Raw genomic sequence first — 21,021 nt, forward strand, 5'->3', positions numbered from 1 at the left:
CACAAAAGATGGCAAAACACACAAAAAAAGTCCAGCATTAGTGTACTGAAACCCATGAGAATGTCCACTATTTATAATGCCTGCTCCTGAATAGTCCATTTCAAATTTCTCCTATGATTGGCAAAGAGGTCATAAGGTTTTACAACTCCATAATAAGGAGAAAAAGATGATGTATGTTTTCAACAAAATATTAAAAACAAAGACTCAGTTGTTCTGAGAATCTGCTGCATCCAATAAAAGCCCACACAGATACCTGAGTGGTAAACTAATACTGTATCCTTTCTATGCTAACAAACAGGCTATTGTTACGAGATCAGGTCAGCGGAACTTCTAAAGGGTTGTGCCTGTCTGATAGAATTCACATTGACAGAATGGAAAACTCCCTAAAGAAAGGTACTGGAGCTTGATCAAACAAACTTTTCCTTGACAGACAATACTGGGGATTCTGATCCACATCAATTCTTAGAAAAGATAATCAGTACTTAGCATGACATATATTTATACAATTAATATAATCATAGCTATATGGAGCAAATAGTCTCCATTCACAGTTACTTGTTTGTTACTGTTATGTTCTTATACAGGATTTAAATGTTTTCTCATTCTTATGAATCAGTTACAAATATGACTACGACTGAATATATGCTTGTTCATAAATCAGTGCTTTGCTCCAATTACAGCTTTGTTCTTAAAATCAATTAACTCATACTGAATATATTATTTTTTTCTTTGCCTCTAGTCAGATTTAAACACAGCATTTTAAGTCATTATTTTATACAAAATCCATCATACAGCTGTTCAAATTGTTTTTGTATTTTTATCAGATGGGCAGTTAGTTTAGTAGTTGTGCTGTTCTTGTAGGAAGATAATTTGTCATGAGGAACAACACCTACAGTATGCATATGGAAAACAAGAATAGGAAAGAAAAATACTGAAAGAATAAAGCATACCGTACCACAAGTAGAATGGGTAAAAATGTATTATTTCAGGTCCGAAACATATTTTATAAAAACATTTTTTACAGTATACCTTTGCAATATGTAAACATCACTTTGAGATTATTTCTTTTAAACATGCCATATAAAATAAAGATGATTATGGTATCCTGTTTTTTAAAAAGATTGTATCAATAGTTTCTAGTTGGTGTTTTATGAACTAGTTAAAGAAGGAATCGTCAACTATTTCAACTCTGTCATCTGCTAATCTCTTGATATGATTTACTGGACTGGACAAGTAGATTACAGCCTTGACTACAATGTGCAGGAGCAGTTGATAGAAAAAGATTGTTTTTAATTTCTTTTAAAGAAGGTTTTGAAATGCTTCTAAATGTAACATCCTTTTCAACTTTGAATCTGAACACTGGTTGTGTACGAATAGCCCAAAGGATGTCAAATAAACTTTTTTTCATTAAAGAAACTAACAGAACTATTTTAAAGAATCTGACAATGAATCTGAACCTTTGCTAAAACAAAACAGAAATGAAAAAAGGCCCAGGCTGCATGCAGGTGTGAGTTGTGCTACCAATGTGGCTCAGAGCTGGGGCTGAAAGCATGACTGTATAAAATAGGAGCGGGATCCACATGTTGATTCATCAGGCAAAGAGAATTTAAACTTTTGTAATGAGTGCTTCCTACCATTTGGACTACTGAAAAAAAATAATTTCATCACATGAAACACCCATGGCTAATTAGGGTGAAAATAAATATTAGCTGCACAATATGTCTGAAACGTGGGATCCCTGGGTCCAGAGAAAACAGTGGGCATAAAACTGGCTAAAGAGCAGGTAACATGAACAGTGACTTCTTCCACTGCAGATACAAGCAAAACCAAACAGAATACAATGTGAAAAATGTTGTGGCACATGCTCGAAATCTAGGTGCATTTACTGTAGATGTAGAGTATATAGTATTTTAGAGAAAGCTAAAGGAGACATTTGATTAGCAATTAGCTATACTGTAAATCCCGAAGACAATACCTGTTTTAGACTAATTTATGTAATGCTATAGTTCAGAAATTCAGGTCCAAATTGTGTTGTAGTGAAATGACCTCAAGGTCACATTCAGCCATTGGTTTAGAGGAGTGATGGTTTATGCATCCTATTTTATCTTTAAGTTTGTCAACTGCAAGTAACACTATATATTGAATCTATATGTCATTAGCTAATTTCCTTTGCAGCTTCTATAGAGTTTCCTAATCATCTTATTTACTATCATCTGCAAATTTGGCTGATATAATAATTCCACCACAATCTAGTTCACTGATATAAATTAGGAAGAACAGCTGTTCTAGTACAGATACCCTATTCTGCTAATCACATCACACCATAAGAACATTTACCCCTTATCTGTATCCTCTGTTTGCTACTCATTAACCGATTCTTAATCCAAATACAAGAATTCCCTTGAATGTAAACTGATAATTCATCTTTTTTGAGGAGCTTAATCAAAGCCTTCAGAAATCTAAATACCATATCATATTCTCAGTGCATGACCTGTTCTGCTGTTCCTTGTTCAACAGAGCTCTAACAACTTTTAAGTACAACTTATCTATTCTAAATACCTGACCATCCCCAGGAATTTCATTTAATGAAAATTTAATGATCCTTTAATTTTGATTGTTTCCATTATCTTACATGTAATAGAAGATAGACTTACTGGTTTGTAATTACTTGGTTCAATTTTTTCTTATGGTTGGGCACTTCATGAACAATATTCCAGTCCATGAACTGGGGACCATCCCTGTCTTGACTGTTACAAGAGCTCTGTTAATGGCCTATGAATAATATATCATTTTACTTAAGCTACAGTTGATGGAATACCAACAGGCCCTGAAATCTCTGTACCCAAGTATTTCTGTCCCTTTGGCAGAAGACACGTTAATACATTTCAATATATTTTTTGTCTTTCCCAGGTTAGAGGCATGTTGATGATTTCTTCCTATAAAGTACTACAGTAAATATTATCATGTTTCCTACCTATAAATTATGATATCTAATGTTATACAAAACATATAGATAAACAAATGTGAATATAGAGCATTTAATAATCTTATATACTTATATAAATTGCACCTTCTAGTTTCATATACTGTATACAGTATAGTTAGCTTCACTGTCACTATAATTGAAAAAGAAAAAACAATGAAACAAGGAATTTCAAATTATGAATCATTAATAGTAATGCACTGAATTGTACATCACAGACTGCACATTCCAGTTCCTGTCATATCAGTGATCAAAAGTTGTTAAGATAACATGTATGTCACAATGTACATGTATGAACTGGTGGTAAAGAACGAACCCTATGCGGAGCTAACAGGAATCAAGTCAGACTTCCAAAGGACGTAGGACGAGGTTCGAGGTCAGGGTAGCCAAGCTAGGTCGGGAATCTGGAGGTCAAAGGCAGCAGGGTATCCAAATCCAAAAGACGCGAGACAAAGAAGTAGTCGAGGTCGGAGGCAGAGTAGGGTCAGGAATCCAAAGATCGAGGCAGTGAGGTATCCAAATCCAAATAACGCGAGTCAGAGACGGAAACATGGTCAGAAGCAAGCAGGGTCAGTATCCAGTAAACAGAGATTAAATAAAGCGCACAAGAGAAGGTAGAAGGCTATCTCAACAGTGAGCGAGGAGTAAACGGAGTGAAGGGGTATATATGAGAGAGAAACTTTCTTTGCACTTCCATTCAACAGAATGATAGAGGGCAAATACTTTCTTTTTCTTATGTTTCATGCAGTTGTGGTCAGCAAAGGGCAAAACATTTCCTTTTTACTAATACAAACCCACAGCCCACAGACTAGACAATAAAGAAGTTCTAAAAAAGTATAAAGTCTGATAATGCTCCAAATTATCAGAAAGGCCAACAGGCACATTATGGTATTGAGATTAGGCACTGTGCCTGTCATGTAAATTAGAATTCTGTTATATGCACAATTAAAGAGTGTTTAATTTGGTAATATCACAAGTTAATGAGGAAAACCCTATTTCATTTGTATATAGTTTATTTAGAAACAATACTGAAATGTCATATTTTAAACGGAAACCGATAGGTGAAGTTCAAGGGGAGAAGTGTGCGGGGGTGCTCAGCCCCTTCCTCTATCATTCAATTATCTCTTTCCTATTAAAACCCTAACCCTGGTAACACACACGTCTAGAGGTTTTGAATTCAAATTACTTGAATTCTGAGCGCTAGACCTACAATGGCTCACAGACCTAATTCTTCGTCATCTCCAGACCACCTTCCTCTCCTACAGCACCTTGAAGATTCTCCACGCCGTTCGTTTTCCACTGTTTCGCCATCTCGACATTCTGATTTTCCACCTTATCCTCCTCTCCCCCGTCGCGATGCTTCTGCTTCTCCCATTCAGCCTCCCACATTACGCAGTTCAAACGCTGCCACACCACCTCGGATACGCCGACTTGTCTCTTTTACAAGGACTGGTCTCTTCCAAGGCTCCTCAAATCACTGTTCGACAGATATATTCCTATTCCTCCTCACCCTGACTTTCTACTTTCTAAGCCCTTTTTTCTACTTTCATGCTTTTCCATTTCAGCTCAACCCATCCTCCATCCTTCTCTCTCTACAGCAGTGTCTGCAAATCAGACAGCCCCTCCCCCTTCTCTCAACTCTCCAGTTCTGCCTACTCCTCCTCCACAGCTACCCAGCTCTCTAGCAGATTCTCTTTCTCTGCAGATTTCTCAGCAGCTTTCTCAAACTCTCTAACCACTTTCTCACTCTGTAGCCGATATCAACTCCTGTCTGCTCAAGCTTGAAAATTCCCTTTATTCTGCTCTGCTTCTTGCAGCCCCGCCTATCCCTAGTCTCTTTTTTTTCCCCACCCTCAGTACAGTAAAGACTCAGACTCTATGCTGCTCTCAGGCCACCTTCATTTTTGCCGCCAGATCCATGAAGGTGAAGATGTCAATTCTGTTTCTCTCACATTAGATGGCTCTGATTGGAATTACTGAGTAGTGGAATCTGGAGATCTCCAGTTGTTCTAAGTTGTGGAATCCATGTTTTCTTAAGTTTCACTCTCTGAGAATTTATTCAGAATTTCTCTATTTTCAGGTACACCATCTGTTCTTTCCACCTTCCATGGCGCCTGGAGTGGACTACTATTACTTATCTTTGTTAACGTGGTTCTTTATTTTGTCCAATTAAATTTTCAGTTTGAACTGATTTGTAATTTATCCACTTTTCCTGTTCTAAGGCACACCCCTATTTGAATATTCATAACCTAGCAGTTTCACCCTCTATAGACTGAGCCGTCCCACTGCTCCAAAATGATTTTTTTCTTTCAAGTTCATACACCCATTTGTATTCCCATCCTGGGAAAGCACCCTTCAGGATCTTCCCTCCCTTGTTGTTAACTACCTTCTACATGTTCTTTGAAATGTTTCTACTGGCCCATTTTTAATTCCATCTTATTCTTGTCCCAATTCTCTACTCCTGAGCCTGAGATGATTGTTGCCTTGATTACAGCTGAGCTCCGAAAGGTTTTCTCATTGGCTCCTTCCTAGAGTCTCCTCTTCGTCATTCTGTATCACCCCCTTTTGGTATTGCTTTTCGTAAGCTTTCCAGCAGAAAAGCCCTATCACTCTAGATATGGTTAAATTTGCAGTACACCTTCTTCCAAAGAGCTGTCTCTATTTTCATTTCAGATTTTGAAATTATCACTAATGTGACTTGTTATTCTAGTCGGAGCATTAAAATTATGATATCCGTATTCTACCTCAAGCCAAATCTTTCTCCCATCTTCTTGCTTTTTACGACCGTCATCTCTCAATTTCCACAGAAAGATATCAGACTGTGGATCTCCACTCCGTCTTGAGAACTGCCTCTATCTTCTACAAGAATTGGTGTTCTACTCTGCATAACCTCCCCCTTATCTCCAATGCTTCTGTCAGTCTTTCAGGAATATTCAATGGCCAGTGGTTTTCTCTCTCTCCTTGTACAATCGTCAGCCCTTCTAGAGCTCTACCCTATTGTTGCTGCTATCCATGTCTGTGACACCTCAGAACCAGTGATCAATCTTATTTCTGATATCAAATCCACTACTTCCATTTCCGATAAAGGAAGATCCTCTTCCACTAATTTAAAAGTTTCCTTCGCCATCTCACCTGGATTTCCTTCAGCTCTAGCTAGGATCACCTCCCTGGCTTTTCCAATGCTACAAACAATGCTTTTTACCATTCGCAGTTACCCAAATCCTGCATCCTCATGCCCATCTTAGCTCTTTTTCCCTTCAAGGTCTGAGTTCCGCTTTCTTTTGTTTTCTAGAATCAAATCTCCACCCAGCTTCAATGGACACGTTACTAAATACTTTAGCCCATCTGTCCACACAGCCTACTCTTCTGCCAGGACTGCATGCTCTACCTTTCCCCCATTCCACAAGCCGCCTTTATTTCCATTTTAACCTCGCTCTTCTCTTCTGTTTTCCAAGTGCAACAGGATCTTACCTCTGGGATTCAGTTCTGCCCCATGTTTCAGTCTCTTTGATGTCCTCTCTGCTTTCTATTCCAGCACTCCATCTTGCACTTCGTGGAATCCAGAGACAGCACCTCTAAGAGTTCCTTCCAGGAAGCCTATCTCCTCCAACATCTTTTTTCCAGAGACAAGGAAATTTTACCCCTTCAACGATGCTCTTATGGATGCAATGTGTTTGACTGCCGCTGATTCTAAGAGGCACAATTTACCAGTTTGTCTGTAGTCCGTTTTCCAGAATTGAGTGACCTGACTTGTATCCCAGCCTGTCATTTTTTTTCTAGCCTGATCCACTTCATTGTGGATACTTCAGTTCTCAGACACATGTTTTCTCCTCAGCTATGAGTTTCAATCTCCAACGTTGGTCTCAACCCTCAGTTTACTCTCCCCGTTCAGAATTGGAGCTGCCACATCCAGTGCCCTGGATATTCAACTTATTTAAACAACGGGCAAATTGTCCTCTTCTGCAGTCCACCTTTACATCAACACCACTCTCTCAGGCATTTCAGCTGCTTATTATCTATTGCTAGTATGCCCGGAGTGGGGGGTGTCTGTTCTGCAGGGACAACCAGAGGTTTTCCCCTGAATTGGCATGTACTGTAGGGTTTTGTTCCTCTCCACTGTGCAGTCAGGCTCACACATAGCCTCTTCACCTTCCTCTCCTGTTCTTTTCTCATGTTTGTTTTAATTATGCATTGGCACACACTTTGTTTGTCCTCATGAGTGTTGGGAGGGAAAGAGTTGGTCTGGGGTCCATCTTTGGCGGGTAATTGAAGCTCACTTCCCCAAATCTCATGATGGCACGGCCACCCAGATTCCTCCAGTCGGGGGTTCTTTCTCTTCCCCCTTGAGGGGTTCGTTCCCAAGAGCTATCTCCTCCTTTCTATTCCCTGAGGGCAGTGCCTGGTCTTGAGGTACAGCCTCTAAAAGCGAGTTGATGGAGTGTTCTGATCCCTTCCCTATACTTAAGGGCCTAGCTCCCAGTGGTGAGGCAAAGGCTCTCAAGCGACACTTAGCGAGTCAGGGGTGTTTATGTTTTCATGCCCTGGAGTCTGCCGAGTCAGCCAACCCAGTTGGCCACCTGGGTTCACCGCTGTGGTCCAGGTGATCTTTTATCTACTTTACTAACCCATGCTTCTCCCCATAAAATGTTTTTTTTTGCCATAGGTATTGTATCACATAGGTATATGAAATCCAAATGAATATTTCAAGTATCAACAAGCATCAGACTCAGAATTACATTTTAAAGATAAAATATTACCAATTTATAAATATTTTCACTGTGATCAAATATGTATTCAAAACTATATCTCCAAACAATTAGTCAGAAATGCTTAAATATTGGAGAATTATTATATCTATTATATATATATATTATATATTATATCACTCTGAATTGTGTTTTTGCACTTAAGTTTTACATTTCACAGATTGTACTAATAATAAATTGCCTTAGTTACTGTAAATACATACAGTAGGCTTTGTCATAATTAAGATTTTGTAATATTTTAAAATCCTACTTTTAGCAATAACAGTCTCAAAAGTAAAGAAGTCACACTAAATGAGTAAAAGTACTTTGAACAATAACCTGCCATAAAAACAGCAATTATACGGCCTTGGTAGTTCCAAGGATAAAATCTTGATCTTGGTAATACTATGTAAACTAATTCAATCCTTGTTTAAAATCCATTTTAAAACAATCTTAATTATTAGTCAACCAAGGGTACTGTACACATTATGTCTGCCTTCAATTAAGTATCATTCCAAAATCAGTAACTTAGATACTGCAATGTTTACATATTGTATAATGCTAAATCATAAAGCTTCAATATATAATTTCTGAAATATTTACATGATATTACATTTCATTGTACCGCACAATGTCACAGAACAGGAGATTTACTGTATATAAACAAAATACTCATTACTCGTTACTTTTATAATAACACATTATTGATATACAGTAGGTATATAGCAATATGTAATACACTTGTACTTATTTTTTACACTGTTAAATCTAAATATTATTAATTATTCATTATATTTTAGGAATATATGGGGAATGTTAAATATTTTAATATAAGACAGAAATACATGTTTCAGTGCTTTATATGTACTTGAAATAGACTTTGAAGCACTTGTTATTACACTTATTGATTCTTTAGGAGCAAAATTATTTGTTCTAAATTGATTACATTTATTTTCACTAGGTTTGTTCTTACAATATAATGCCATCAAAAGTAGGACCCATATTTGCAATAGCTCAGGGGTTATTCTGGTTCAAAGAAAGTGTTTTTGTACTATACAACTTCAGTTACTTACAGTTAGCTTGACAAAGTATCTGTATGATGGTATTTTAGCTGTTTTACAAAGAGGTAAAGGAAAATTCTATGGAAAGTAAGAATGTATTATCTATAACCTAGGGAGAACATAAGTAAAATAACAATAAAGAACATAAAGAGCATTGAAAAAGCAAAGACTTGTAGAAGTTCTTGTATATCGTATTACACAATAACCACTTAGTTTTCACTATGCTCTGTGACACAGTGTGGCAAACTACTGTAAGAAACATCATGAAATTTTGTAAGTCCAAGAGACTTTCTTTCATCTTGTTTAGTGTACTGTATATGCGAATAAGAATTATTAGTAAGCATTTACGGGTAAATAAAGCTTATGTGTTATTGAAGATATAAAATACTCGAGTTTCAATCGGAAACTACCTACGTCTCCAAAATGAAAAGGGAAGTGAAGGTGCCCCTCCTCCTGCTCCTGCTAAATTTAGCATCTGCAGCTGTAATCACGGTAGCAAAACGAAGTCTCACACACTCCCACTACTCTCAAATGTGAGGGTACGTGCACAACACTCAGTTTTTCCCAGGTAATCACAAGTGAAATGCACACAGAAAAACATCTATAAAAAGTTCAGAACCTACGAGCACTTTGCAGTGAGCTCCACCAGGATAGAAGCACCTACTCAGGATTAATTATTCTTCTATCATTCTATGTAAACTGAACTAAAGGATTGAGTCCCCATGCAGAACTGTAAAGGTACCAAAAATGGGACACATTTTTTTTCAGAGCTTTGGGTTCTACCCTGAAGTGTGCTCCTAAGTTTCCTAGCTAGATGGGAATATGCATCCAGCACTGTCACTTGGGAAGTAGGAGGTGGCTGTGGTACTTACTGTTTCCCTACTGGACAATTCATAAGGAAAAGTCCTGGAACTGGAGCTGCTGGCCCCAAAGCTGCAAGTTGATCTATGTTCCAGAGGGAAGAGAAACGTGATAGTGACGTAATCAGATGTTTCCTTGATAGGTTCAGGGTATTGTCGCCGCACCATACTGCAGAAGGCCTTGAGAGCAAGTGGAATAGTATTTGCACCAGAATGTCTCGAGATACCACATCGTTTAACTTGCCATTCCTCAGTTCTTCATAAAATGGTTAAGGACATTAAAGTTTAGTTTTCTGCATACCAGTGTCTCAATTTATAATAATTACAATTACTTGCACACACTGTATAAGGAGAGGATCCACCTTACCTACCACTAAAGTGGCACTCACTTGGGTAATACATGGCAGATAATATGCACCAGGAACTCTATTCTTCTGCACATCAGGTGAAGGAGGAGGCTGAGTTGAGGTAAACATTTAGGGAGGCCAAATTGGGTACACCCTGAGTGGGATTTCAACTAGGCACCAGGATAATCCTCTTGCTCTTCAAACTCTGCCACATCTCTACCTGATGTACCCAGCATTTTGCTTTTATTTTTTTTAGAATTGCTGCAAACACACATCTCTCATAACGTATGTAGTAGAAATATATTATCATTGGTTAGGCTCCTTACACTGCTCATGGGATGCTGCCTAGATGTCTAAATAGTGTGAAGAACATATCAAAAGGTAATTTCAACAGATGCTTAAACAGCATTTAATGTCTTACTTTATGTAAAAAGCATTTTAATACCTCAAAAAAGCCTATTTTGGAAAAGCTAAACCATATTTTAACTTAGAGAATAATAATAAAACATTTTACTTATAAGCACTTTCATAGTATGGTACATTGTCATTTATGTAATACAAACAAAACAGGTAAAAGAATGAGAAAGATTAGATCACAGTACACTCACCCCTAATACAACAAGGAGTAAAATTAAATTAAAATATAGTGCTACAGTATGTAAAAGAAGGAAAGCTATTAACCCCCAAAGATATGCCCCCAAACGTTGTTTATATTCTACAACACTACTATTATAGGTAACCAAAAAAGATTTGTATTATCTGTTATGAAATGCACCATTCTAGTACTTCTTTTTAACTTATAAAATGTTTGTGTTAAATAGTTCCTACAAAGCAAGTGCATTAAATAGTATAGTATTGACTACAAGACATTATGAAGAATTTATTGTATATAGTGTTCTTCATTTCTTTCATTGTCCTTCATTTGCAAATCCAAACTGTATTTATATCTGCCAGAGCTGCTATTAGGCAAAAATGTCACAAGCACAAAGAGCGAAAAAAAGAACATTAAATGAACAAAGAAAAAATCACACACCAAGAATGACAAGAGTGGAAAATCATTTACTGTCCAACAAAACTCGGGTTTCTTTTCCAGAAAACTAAATTCCATTTCGTTATCACCTTAAGAAATGACATTACAGAAAATCTTTAAATTCCTCAATCTGACAAAAATTACTGAAACCAAAGATCTTTTAAGATATTTCATGAATATACATTGAACCATATTTACTTGCTTTTCATGGTTAGGGTATGGTCCAAAGGTTGAAAGAACTTAATCTTTCTAATCTTGAGAAGATGATGAGGGGATCTGATAGTGTTCAAAATCCTCCATGACACTGACTAAATTAACCCAGCAGATGTCTTTAGAAAGAACAGTGAAACACGAACCAGAAGGCTCAAGTGGAAACTACTTTAAAGTGCATTCTAAGATGAGAGCATCAGGAACTTCTTTACCCAAAGGGTTGAGGGAATATAGCCCAACATATCCAGCCAAGATTTTGCACCAAGCCAAGTTGTAAGCATGTTCTTTCAAATAATTATGAGAGTAGGTAAATTAGAGAGAAGATGATATCCTAGTTCCTTTCAAGGAACAGCTGGATGAGATCTTTGGATCAATAAACTACTAATTACAAAACAGGCTAGATGGATCTAATGGCCACTTTTCAATTTTAAACTTTCTTATGTTCTTACTGCATGTCTTTATGAGTTTTCTCCTTGCTAATGTTGATAATGATTTTAATAATGATCAATGGTTAGTTCCTCCAGCATGTCAAAGTTATTAACAAATGTATAGTTTATACTTTGATCTCACAGAAACTTACATCTAGAAAACCTACATTGCAATACTTTCTCCTCCCCTAACCCCCTCTCACCATATTCTGTGAACAGAACCTCACCACTCCTAACCATCTTCCAGCAAATCCACAAAACTGCATCTCGTACTCTAAGTCTCTGCATTGCAGCTTGTGCTTTGTAACCAGCATGGTATTCTCCACTTCACAAAACAGGATTTCACATCAGGAGCAGTTTTCGTGCTCAATTCATGTTGTTCTGCATACTTTTTGCTCAGATACTGCACCTTGCAGCATTTGCAGTGACTGCTTTAGCCCTATCTAAAATATTTTTACAAAACAATACAAAACACTGTGGTAACTAGCTTCTTCATGCTTCTGTTTGGTTTATGTTGCGTAATTATATGTAATACCATAAATTATATCATTAAGTGCACACATGGGTTTGAAATAAAACATTTTGGACACAATGTTACAAAAAATATGTCCTAGAAGAGCAACTAGATACGTTCCCAGGATTAAGTGAATGTACTACACAGACAGACTAAAGGAATTCAATCTTTTAAGTCATGAACAGAGAACACTATGAAGGGACCTTGATACAAGTATTCAAAATTATCAAAGGCATTGACAAAGTCAACCCAATGTGCTTCTTCAGGATCAAGAGTGAAACATGAACAAGAGAACACAAATGGAAGTTGTGGGGAAGACGTCTGGAAGTTTAAAACCAAAACAGGCAGCACTTCTCTATGCAAAAGGATTATGAGAGTATGGAACAAGCTGTTATTGAAGTCCGTGTCTTGGCTTCTACTTAAGAAACTGCTGGGTGAGAGATCCTTCTGTCAAACTGCCAAAGAGAAAATTCTTCAATTTTCTGCAATTTTAACTGAAGCTAAACTTTAAGGCCTTGGAGCAATACGTATTATCAAAGCAATTATAGCCCACTCCCACCAAACCTGCTCAGTACAAGTCACTCTTGTGTTATCTATTGAATGTAACCTATTAAATCTTTCCTCCATAGTCTTTTGGGCTTCAGATATTACTTTCATCCTAGATGTGTTTGTGTTATATTGCTACTGTACACTTACAGCCTTGCTGTTGCTTATAATTCCTACAGGGAATCATTTTGTATTTTTGGACAAAGTGCTTAACACTACGGGCAAACTCAACTGGACTTCAGAAGCTTAAAAAGGTATTAATTTAATTCACATTACTTGTCAAATGTTTAATAGACTATAGTGAATTCTAACATTTTAGACATAAATATATGAAACTGAACAATTAAACTTTGAATTTAAGCTCATAGTTTTGAATAGCTACCACATACAGTAAATTATACTGTAGCTTAAGTGAAGTGAAACTACGTGAATTGGTGAATGGTAACAAAGAACAAACTTTTCAGAATATAATGTACATATATTTTACAATAGGAGAATGTGAGCATTTTGGAAAGGAAAGAAATTCAACTTCAAATTAAAGCAAATTATACATTTTCAGTGTAATTTCATGCAATTTTTTTACGCATTTCAGAATAGCAAATACAGTATACATTAGCAGGAACCAATCACATACCAAAACAGTTAAAGACATACAGGGAGTCACTAATCCATAGAATTTTAACTGTTCTGCTTTCAAGGGAATCAGGATTAAATATTTTGATGCTTGAAGTTTAAAGATTAAAGCGTAAGAGATGTTGCAGTTTATGAAATTAAAAATATTATGGGCAATGAAAAAGTCCTATTTTAAGATTAATCAGTTGGGTTTTCAGAAATGGTAATCAATTATTTTAAATGGTGATGGTTATTAAAATCATTAGATAATTAAAAGTTTTACTGATATTTAAAAACATATTTTTGTTACAATATTAAGACTCAATTACCTGTTCCTTCCTATAAATTACTGTTCAATGTGCTCTTTTATTATGGAAAAAATAACTAAATAGAAAGTAAACTTTTATTTTTTTCTGTATGTTTCAGATATACTCGACATTAAATGTTGCTAATAAGGAAAGTCAGCCTACTGTATGTTTCAAACTAGTTTAGCTACGCCCGCTCTTCCTCTGAACTAGTGTTCAAAATTGGCTTCAGTTCTCGCGCGGATTTGCACTACTGCAGTTAAAGTAGAAAAGCTAATTTAGCTACTGTACTGAAATATAGCATAATCGTCTGAATGTACATGCTTCAAACTTTCCCAGATAATGAATTCAAAATATTCAAAATATTAAAATTCTGATAGAAAAAGATGAGATGAGGACCTGCAATAAGTTTCTTTTCTGCTGTAGAAACGCACTATTTCCACTTTTCTGTTTGTGCGAAAAATGTTATCTGATAATTTTATCAAGGAAGTTATACTTTTGTGACCGGTCAGCTAGAAAAAAAGTCAAATTTACTGAAAGTGAGTAAAGTCTTTACCAGTATGGGAAAAAAAAGGTATTCTTACCTGTTGCTAGAATACTTCTCTTCAGTTAGCTGTCACGATCAGTGACAAGAATCGTCCATTTTTTAAGCATGAACAAGGGGCGTTGCGTTCCACAAGAAAATTGCCTTCTTGTCTCTGCTAATTTCACCTGCGCAACATTAAACTACATACTTGGAAGCACTACTGTCAGAGTCTGTCAAGCTCTGCTGGCGCAGAGATGGTGATGGGCGTGGAAATATTATTGGGGCAGAAAAAAACTGCCTTACTACGTACTGTATAGAAGGGCACTATTTCCATTCTAAGAAATAAACATAAAAGTTACGAACGAGAAGATACCAATTTTTATATCGTATAACCTTTACAAGAAATTAAACCGGGAATGGTTTTTAAAAATAATTTAGTTGAGCGATGGTCGATACAAATAGGGGGGAAAGTACGCTACATTCAATCCTTTAACAATACGTACGCCGGTTTGCAAAACGTGATATTTGAAAAAAAAAAACACGGAGCCATGACATGATGTGTCCATACTCCACATATTCCTTATGACCTTTAGGAAATGTCTGGGATCGGAAAGTATATGATGTCCTCGATAAGAGTTCGTGGAGAATAAGTTAACTGCTTTTGTATCTGATGATAAGTGTATGTAGTTATCAAGCATATATCAAAAAATATATTGAGGAAGTGGGGTTATTGTAGAAGGTATCGTCTAATTCAACTGCCTTGTTGGTGCGTTCTCATTTTAAAGGCAGCATTCACAGTATGTGATGTACCTCATTTAACAGTGGATCAGCACTGAAGCCTGCATAATGTATAATCACTGACTTAATCATTTAGACGTTTACATGCAAAGCACCCCCCCACACACACACAAACAAAAATGACTATTCGATTATAGTCCACATTAACTTATATTAAATAACATGTAACTATGTAAGAATAAACGTTGAGTAAAATTATTGAGAACCTTATTTGGATGAAACTGTTATCAGTTCAAGGTTGATATGATCTAATCTAGCACAGTGCCTTTGGAAAATATTCACCCCTCATTGATTATTTCTTCTTCTGCTCTGTTGCAAAGTCAAATTAAAGCATTATATTTTTTCTACTCCTGTAGAAGTAATTCTCTCTAATGTTAAAATGAAATAAAGTATTTAAAAAAATAAAAATAAAATTTATATATAAAAAAATAAAAATCTGAAAATTACTTAATTGATAAGAAGAAAAAGAAGAAGAATAGCTTATACTTATATAGCGCTTTTCTGGACACTCCACTCAAAGCGCTTTACAGGTAATGGGGACTCCCCTCCACCACCACCAGTGTGCAGCCCCACCTGGATGATGCAACAGCAGCCATAGTGCGCCAGAACGCTCACCACACACCAGCTCTCAGTGGGGAGGAGAGCAGAGTAATGAAGCCAATTCATAGAGGGAGATTGTTAGGAGGCCATGATTGATAAGGGCCAATGGGAAATTAGGCCAGGACGCCAGGGTTACACCCCTACTCTTTTCGAGAAACACCCTGGGATTTTTAATGACCACAGAGAGTCAGGACCTCAGTTTTACATCTCATCTGAAGGACTGCGCCTGTTTACAGTATAGTGTCCCCGTCACTACACTGGGGCATTAGGACCCACATGAGCCACAGGGTGAGTGCCCCCTGCTGGTCCCACTAACACCTCTTCCAGCAGCAACCTTAGTTTTTCCCAGGAGGTCTCCTATCCAGGTACTGATCTAGCTCACACTTGCTTAGCTTCAATGGGTTGCCAATTGTGAGTTGCAGGGTGATATGACTCCTGGTCATAAGTATTCACCCCTTTTGTTTTAACAACGTAAATTGGGTGAGGTATTAAATTATCTTGAGAGATCACACTAAATACGTTAACAAAGTACACCGGTGTTCATTTTGACTCCACTTGTGTTCAATTACTGGAGTGCACAATAAATATCACTGACTGTGAGGTTTCACAACTGAAATAGCAGAACAGATCAATCCTCCTATCATGTAGACCAAGAAGCTGCTTCAAGATGAGGTTGTTAAGAGGAAAAAAAGCTGGAGAAGGTTATAAAAAGATTGGCAAAGTTTTGAACCTTCCTAGGAGCACCATAAAGTCCATTGTAGCAAAATGGCAGACCATGGGACAACCCAGACACTACAAGAAGGGTAATTGTCAGAGAAGTGACCAAGAGACCAGCTACAACACTGACAGAGCTGCAGAGCTCTTTGGCTGAAATGGGAGAAACTGTCCAGACATCAACAATCTCTTCAGCACTTTACAGATTCAGCCTCTTTGGGAGAGTGGCATGAAGGAAGCCACTTCTGAGAAAGGACAACATTAAGTCATGCCTGGAGTTTGCTAAAAGCCATGTGACAAAACCTGAAACCTTTTGTAAGAAAACTGTGGTCTGATGAGACTAAAGTTGAGCTCTTTGGCCTGAAAGCAAAGCACTGTTTTTGGTGCAAACCAAGTACAGCCCAATACCCAGGTAACGCCATCACTACCGTCAAGCATGGTGGTGGCAGCATCATGCTCTGGGGTTGCTTTTAAGCAGGAGCAACTGGAAAGCTTTTGCCATCAAGGGCAACAAGGATGAAGCTTAATACAGGAAAATCCTTGAGGAGACATTTTTCAGTCAGCAAGAGATCTGCGTTTAGGGTGAAGATTCACTTTCCAGCAGGACAATGACCCAAAGCACATGGCAAAGACTATCAAGGAATGGCTTGGGGAAAAAAATAAGGTAAGTATTCTGAAATGGCCCAGCCAGAGCCCACACTTGAATCCAATTGAAAATCTGTGGTATGACCTGAAAATTGCTGTCCACTAATGCTCTCCATCTAAGAGTTGGAGCAAATTTGCATTGAAGAATGGGCAAAAATTCTACAATGTGCAAAGCTCATACAGACATACCCAAGAAGACTCATGACTGTAATTGCAGCTAAAGGACTATGTAGAAAGTATTGACTTGGGGGTGGGGGGTGAATACTTTTGTAAATGAAAAATGTAAGTCTTTCGTTCTGGAGAAATGAATGTTCTTGAATAGATTGATCTTTTATTCTAAAAAGCCATAATAATGAAGCATGTGAAATAATGAAAAATTACACATTATCCAAGGAAAGTCCATAGGCTTATTTTCAGCTAGCAATAATGCCACACAAATTGATGGGCATGACCATTACGCATTACCATATTTCTGTCATCTGCTGAATCTAGTGGTATACGTTTTTTCATAAAATGAAAATTGTGCATGATATTTGCATTGTTTGCCTGCTAAAGATGGCAGCGAACAAAAACATTATTATAGGACCCGTTGTCACTGCCAGATGGAAGAGCTATGCAAATCTGAGTTTTCATCCACATTTGTGTTTTTTTCATGCAGTCACGGGGTCTCCGATGACTTGTTTTGATTCCAAAGATTTTGTTTACTCGCAATTTGAAATTTCTTGACACTTAAACAGTTTAAGCACTGTTTTATTTTTAGGGTTTCTGTTCACTCGTGTAAATATAGGATTTATTATTCCTAATTTTTACTTCTGGTAATTGGTAGGATGCGTCATGCTAGAAGGCATGAAGTCACTCTTCCATCCATCCATCCATTTTCTAACCACTTTATCCAGTACAGAGCCAAGGGGAGCTGGAGCCTATCCAGACAAACAACAGGAGCAAGGCTGGATATATCCTGGATGTGACGTCAGTCCATAAAACGGCACACATAGACAGACTCTCACACTCACACCAGGGACATTTTTCCCAGAAGCCAATTAACTCTCCAGTATGTTTTTGGAATGTGGGAGGTAACCAGGGCAATCAGAGGAAACCCATGCCAACATGGGGAGAACATATAAACTCCATGCAGACAGCACCCCAGTTGCAGAATGAAACCCCAGGTCCCGGAACTGCAAGGCAGCAATGCTAACCACTGCGCGCCCATCACTCTTCCTTTCACAGCAATAAACACAATAACAAATCTTTATGTACATCAATGCTACAGTACATCTGGTGCCAAACATCCACTTTTGCCTTTTGTCTCTCAGTGTTAATGACCCTCCTACATCTATTTCTCTATGTGCATACAAATACACTTTAAGAGAAATGTCAGGAATACTGGTGGTTTCAGGAAAATGGATGTGCCTTATGTGTTAAATATTTTATTTTAAAGCATAGTTCAGGTGGGTAGCTGCATCAGCGTGTGTAGGCTGCAAAGGAACAAGTAATAGGTTTATTCTATGCTGAAAAAAGAAAAAGAGAAGAAGAGAAGAAGAAGAAAGAGAACACAGAAAGAGAAATTTGTCTCTTTTTTCTGTTTTTTCAGCATGGAATAAACCTATTACTTGTTCCTTATTTTAAAACATATTGCCCATGACAAATTATATTCAAGAAAGTGATTCTATGTTATTGCCCTCTCTCTGTCAGGGAACATTTTACCTGCCTTGCCTGAGTCATTAGTGATCAGGAAGTACTGTATTGTGTTAACCTTTTGCTGTTTTTATAAGTGACATTTTTATTAACATAAAATTGTATTTTTAGCTATCTTTTTCAATCTAGTATAGATTAGTATAGTATAGTTTGATAAACAAGGTCAAACGGTGAATAACAGTATTGCCAGCAAGCAGTCCAATATTCCAATAATCAATTATTAGTTACATACAATATTCAATTATTAAATTATTTATAATAGTAATTCAATATTTAATCATTTGATATTGCAATATTCAAATTCTGTTTGCCTTAGCATAAGTTAAGACAAGGTGGAAGGCTTTGAGCCAGGCTTAGTGACAAAGAAACACCCCAAACAATTGTTTAAGGAAATTAAAAATACTTAAAAAACATTTTGAAGTAAATGTGATGTCAGATGCAATGTAGGACAACATCAATGAAATAAAGATCTACTACATTTTACATTTTTATCATTTGTGTCAGAAAGTGCTTCTTGTGGCTCATAGGTAACCCTCAATTGACTAGAACAACAGGAGACTGACTGTATTACATTTGTAATGCTAATATTTACAAAACAACCTTGCCATCTTTTGGATGGTGAGCCTGATTTCAAGTAAAAAATATTTGAAGAAATTGTCTTACAAGACAAGAATTCCAAAGCTAATAGACCTTAATGCTCACCTTTATGGAGACAACCTAGGAAACATTTTTCTGGTTCATATAAATGTTCTAATTAATATTAACAGTAGCAAAATAGGAAATGTTAGCAGCTGTGTAGCTTTCTTGAGCAGGTTACATAAAAGAGAAGTGGCCTTTCAGCTCTTCCTGCTCATTTACCAGTTTACAGAGGCAAGAATCTCATCCCTATATTTCTTAAAGCAGCCCTGGGAATCTATTTCAACAGTTTGTTCTACATTCCCATAACCACCTCTGTAAGGAAGCACCTCTTGTTTTCAGTCCTATATCCACTGCCTCTCACAATACTGTTCACGTGTGTCCTTGTTTTTATAAAGTGACATATGCATGCTCTGCGGTATAGGTACAGTATAGGTAAGAATTTTCAGTGAGACCATCTATTGGAATATGGAGCTGTTGTTTGAATTTCAAAAGGCTCCCTACCAAAACATCCTTAAAGACACCTGCTTATAAAAACTAATATGAAAATAATTTAATAGAATGCCTGAACAAAACTGTCATTAATATTTCATAACCATTGTTTATTATTTTTGAGTTTATTATGTTATGTGTTCTGTTATATGCTCACATAGTTTTGATCTTTTCTTTTATTGATATGTTCTTTGGGGACTCTACTTAATATGATGATTTGAATGCGACAGCTGCTTTGAAATCTAGCTTCCTCACACTTTTATTTTCAAAACTGCCTGTAATGTTCAGCTATAGACAATCAAAGTACGCCAGCAGTGTCACCCTGCTTTTCATTCCTGCTTGGCAGTTAGTTCACATGAACCAGAGATGATGAAAAAAGTAATTTGTTTACCTTATAATAACACTGATAACACAAGTCTGCCTGTGAAACGATGTTGGATCCTTTAAGACTCAGAAAGATTTTTAAATTGTCTGTTGCAGCTCTACAGTTTTTTCATGAAAAACATTTTTATATTCTCCGCTATTAATATTCTTGTATGTTATCACCTTTCCAAACCACAGCTAAATGTGGGAAGTTTTATTGGGCTGGGAGGCTTCAGAGTTAAGTACATTTTATTTTTGTTGTTTAGCAAGAGAACTATCACACCACCAACAGGAGCTATTTACATTTTTCTTCCTCTTTTCATGCATTTTAAGGAACATTATGAGGACAACACAAAAACATATTTCTGCACAGAATGGCAGCAGATGTGCACAAAGGGAAAGCAACAGACTGCAAATTGGCAGCTCAGAAAGTGTGAAAAAATATGGCAATAAAATCCATCTTATCATGTCTCACTAAACCACATATTGTGTACAATTGTTTTGAGCAGTTCAGAAAAAAATTAATCTGAAGAACAAGGCATTTTAAATAAACTAGTAGTTTAAGTGGGTTCTTAGATGCTTTAGGCAAAGTAAGAACAGCAATGCCTTCTTAGATCTAGACAGTGTGAATTAGAGAGAAAATACATAGAACCTAATGAAACAATATTGTTATATAGGATATGTAATGTTATAATTAATATTAATAGTAGCAAAATAGAAAATATTAGCAGCTGTGTGGCTTTCATGAGTAATGGAAAGGTTAACAATAAATGAGAAGTGGCCCTTCAGCTCTTTCTGCTCATTTACATGTTTACTGAGCCAAGAATCTCATCCCATTTCCGTACTGTACTGTAGCTCTGGGAATCTATTTCAACAATTTGTTTGTTCTACACTCCCACAGGTACCTCCTG

The 21,021-nt window shown here is 36.8% G+C and overlaps 1 protein-coding gene across 2 annotated transcripts in view; it reads right to left on the reverse strand.

Annotated features, from left to right (window-relative positions):
• The window catches only part of card11 (caspase recruitment domain family, member 11), a 70,111-nt gene extending 55,716 nt beyond the window's left edge, over window positions 1–14,395 (reverse strand). For both annotated transcript variants that reach the window (XM_006637237.3, XM_015360510.2), the window contains exon 1: window positions 14,226–14,395. The gene's annotated coding sequence lies outside the window, so the exon portion shown is untranslated. The remainder of the gene's footprint in view (window positions 1–14,225) is intronic.
• Between the last annotated feature and the right edge of the window lie 6,626 nt (window positions 14,396–21,021).

The sequence above is a fragment of the Lepisosteus oculatus genome, chromosome 19 (assembly GCF_040954835.1).
Source record: "Lepisosteus oculatus isolate fLepOcu1 chromosome 19, fLepOcu1.hap2, whole genome shotgun sequence".
Taxonomy (NCBI): Eukaryota; Metazoa; Chordata; class Actinopteri; order Semionotiformes; family Lepisosteidae; genus Lepisosteus; species Lepisosteus oculatus.